General features: G+C 41.7%; 1 pseudogene; it reads left to right on the top strand.

The window, feature by feature from the left end:
• Positions 1-1,075: 1,075 nt before the first annotated feature.
• On the top strand, positions 1,076-3,289 carry LOC139743210 (piggyBac transposable element-derived protein 4-like; annotated as a pseudogene).
• The last annotated feature ends 697 nt before the right edge of the window (positions 3,290-3,986 follow it).

Here is a 3,986-nt window from a genome sequence, read left to right as displayed (position 1 = left end):
TCTGTAGCAATTTTTCAAAGGCACTGTCATTTTGTCATGCTAGTCACTCGTGGCATAGCAAGATACTTCTCATCATTGTCAGAATCGTAATGTCTGACAGCTTCATACAGAATGACTCTGTCATATCTTGATTGCCTACAAGTATAGTAAGTTCTATGGGGGAAGCGACCCAATGATACGTCTTAAATGCAAATATTGATAAGCAATAGGCCTCTAACTTTTTTCAAAATTGATATTGTTCTTTTTAGCCTCATAGTCGGATCGATCCAACTTGGACTCCTGGGTCAACAGATGATGAGTACAGTTCCTCTGAGAGTGATTCGGATGATGTATCACAAATTGAATGCCAGACATTACGGGTATGTAGGCTTATCATTTTATCATGCCTCCATCAACGAAGTGGCTGAAGGCAAATTATGATTCTTGGTCGTCCGTCTGTCCCGTTTTGTTTTTGTCAATGGGCGGTTTGCATAAAAAGTAGCAATTGCTTTTTCTATCCTTTTGCTAGCCTTTTGCTTGAATCCATATGCATAAAAATAAGTAATTGCTTGCAAGCAAAAGCTTTTACTAGTGAGCACAAGCAAATACTTGTCAGCTAGCAACTGCTTAAATAACAAGCAACTGCTTAAAATCTGTGATTATGTTGCATTATGAGTAATACATGTTGTTTGAATTTAACCTCTACGTCAAAATGGCAGAAATATCTACCCTACAAGAGGAAGAAGAGGAGAAGAAGGAAAGGCAATCATCCAGTAACCAGCACACTGAGCAGAACCCAGAGGTACAAACTGAGCTGAGCTAGAGAACTTTTGTCTTTTGATCATTGAAAGAAATTAGCTTATACAGTCAACCTCGCATAAGTCAATATTGTATAATTAAAGTTAAAAAATCATGTGAGTCAACTAGAGACAAACACAGAGTTCGTAATAAAAAAACGTGTTTTATTTCATGAGAAAAAGAAGGGTTGTTTTCGAACGATCTGCTGAGACGTGGCATCGTTGTTGTGTACATTTCCGCACGTGCGAAGTGTTGTTATTGTGAATGATCGTGAAGAAGCAAGTGTGAAAATCGAGTCATGAGCAACGATGTTCCCTCAACTTCTCGTGGTCGAAATCGGCCGGGATTGTTTGAAAGTTTCAGAATTGATGAGGAAAGTACTGCAGGATCTGACATGGACATAGATTCAGAAACATCAAGTTATGGAATTCCATCAGATCCATATCGAAGTTCTAGCTCTGACGATGGCGATGGTGGCAGTGCACCTGCAGCGATCGCGAAACGGCGACGTGTTGACCAGCACGGAGCACATCCGGGCAGCGCCGGGGAAGTCTGACGGAGGTTCCGTATGGGTACCTGTACAGCCCCCTGAGCCTGAGCGTGACCCAGCGACGATGAAAGCATTTTTGCCAAGGAATGTTGGGCCACGGCATGCACCACCACGGAATAGCCAGCCGATTGAATACTTTGAGCTCTTCTTTGACCAAGACATGATGCTTCACATCAAAAGAGAGACAAACCGTTATGCTGACGCCTTCTTGGCAGATGACTCTGTGGTTGAATGGATTAGGGAACATCCCCATTCTCGGTTCAAAAGATGGCCTGATAATGGAGTGACGGTGGCTCTTCTGAAAAAGTACCTGGGCCTAACTCTCAACATGGGACTTGTCAGAAAGAAGCGTTTGACAGATTTTTGGTCAACACGAGCCAGCCAGGCAACACCGTTCTTCAACACAGTAATGCCATTTTGGCAATACGCTCTTGTGAACAGAATGATACACGTTAACGACAACGCCACGGAGGTGGCGCGAGGTGAAGATGGATTTGACCCATGGCATAAAGTCCGCCCAGTCCTTGACAAGTTGAACGATGCCGTCAAAAGGCACTATGTGCCCTCTGAGAATGTGAGCATTGATGAATCAATGATCGGAATGAAGAACCGTATTGTGTACATACAGTACATACCAAACAAGCGCCATGCGAGGTTTGGCATCAAGAAATTAGAGTTATGTGACTCTACAGGGTATGTCTTCCATGTAGAATTATATGCTGGGAAAGACTTTGACATCAGACACGAGCAGGGTCAAGCACACAGAGTTGTCATGTCGCTCCTGACCAAGAGCAATCTGCTCGATAAAGGCTACCACCTCTACACAGATAATTTCTACACAAAGCCGCACCTTGCAGAAGTCCTCTATGACTACAATACATACCTCACAGGTGGGCATAATAATTTTATCCCTTATAATGTTGAGCACAGCCTAAAATATTTCATGTTTAGCATAACCTCAAACTACTATTTTTTTAGAAAAAATATTTGGATGAGATTTTCTGTAATCTAAGGTAATCAAGCTAACCAGTGTTTCATAAAAAATGGGGAATGCTATATTTTTAGCTCTGATTCCCCCCCCCCCCCCCCTCATGCTTCAAAGGAATACATTCCAGTGTAATTTACCATTTACCATCTGGTACATTCTCTTTTATGTTTTTTTTTCCTTCAGTTTTATAGTAAACAGGATTCATATAATGTTATATTTCTATAATTATAAAAAATAATAATTTGTGTGTGTTTTGACTGTGTTGAATGTTTACAGGTACTGTACGTGCTAACTCTAGGGGGATGCCGGAAGAAGTCATCAAAACCAAGCTGAAAGTAGGAGAAACGAAATATTCTTGCAAAGGAGATGTTCTAGCAGTGTCGTTCAGAGAGAAGCAATCGCAGAAGAAGCCGGTGATCCTCCTAAGCACCAAGTTTCACACAGAAGATGTCACCACTGAAAAGAGGGGGAAGGAGGTAACAAAGCCTTCCCTAGTCACCCATTACAATAAGTACATGGGCGGGGTTGATGTTAGCGACAAGAAGGTGTACCATGTGGCTACCGAGTGTGCTACCCACAGATACCGGGTAAAGGTTTTCCGAAACCTCATAGACACATCTCTTCTCAATGCCTTCGAACTCTACCTGTTCAACACTGATGGCAGAAAGATCAGCCGACATGATTTCATTGTGTCAATCGTGGAAACGTTGTGCAATGCCGCTGATGATCACCCAATAGTTCTATGTGGTGCACAAGGTGCAGAGCATCATCTTGTCCTGCTGCCAGCAAAGAAAGAAATGGAGTGCATCGTCTGCAGTGACCGCAAGGGGGACAAGAGGCGAAGGTCGCGTCACTGGTGTCAAGCCTGCGGGGTAGGATTTCACGAAAAGTGTGGAGAACGCTTTGACCACTCCAAGAGAGGAGCTCGCCGTGATACTAAGCGTAGGGCCAATGATGACGAGGATTCAAATTGAATGCTGAACTAGATGAACAATGAATATATGGACTGATGCAAAGCTCAGATGTTTTTTTTTTTTGTCTTCAGAACTAGATGAACATTGATTAGGACTGATGTCAAGCTCAGATTCTTTTTTCCATATGGTATGAAAATGATACTTGAAACCAAAGATTATGATTTGCATTTGTTTTTCAGCCAGCTCCAAGTGAGAAGTCCATGCAAATTGCTGATTCCCGCGCAGACCTATTCAGATTTCAAGTTGTATGTCACCATTGTATCCCACTTTGGCTTTCAATTTTGATCAATTTTCTAAAGGTGCTTCACAATATACACATATTCCAGGGGCATATTTATACATGCAGTGCTCAACATTATTTACTTCATTTTGTTTGCGAATCGAGTAGACATTTTTACACTTGCCATGCTGAAGGTGCTGTTGAAATATTTTGTTTTTTGAAATAATTTTATGCAGAGCATTATCTGTGGTACTGAGTGAATGTATGTTTTTCGAAGTACATCTGGAAGATGTTTTTACTCGGAGGGCACCCTTCACCGATCCGAATGGAAGTCGCTATTGAGATTTAGTACTAAAATTTCGCCAAAAACCAAGGGAAGACATACTACTGGTGGTTAAAAAGATTGTTGATTTGTTAACTTTGAATCTGAAGACAAAATTCATCACAACATGAGTCTTAAGAGACCATTGGATACGC

This window comes from Diadema antillarum, unplaced genomic scaffold (assembly GCF_040938485.1).
Source record: "Diadema antillarum isolate AM-2024a unplaced genomic scaffold, OU_Dant_1.0 seq00001058_RagTag, whole genome shotgun sequence".
In the NCBI taxonomy this organism is placed as follows: Eukaryota; Metazoa; Echinodermata; class Echinoidea; order Diadematoida; family Diadematidae; genus Diadema; species Diadema antillarum.
Note: the sequence above shows the minus strand (reverse complement) of the source record. Positions and strands in the feature narration are given on the sequence as shown.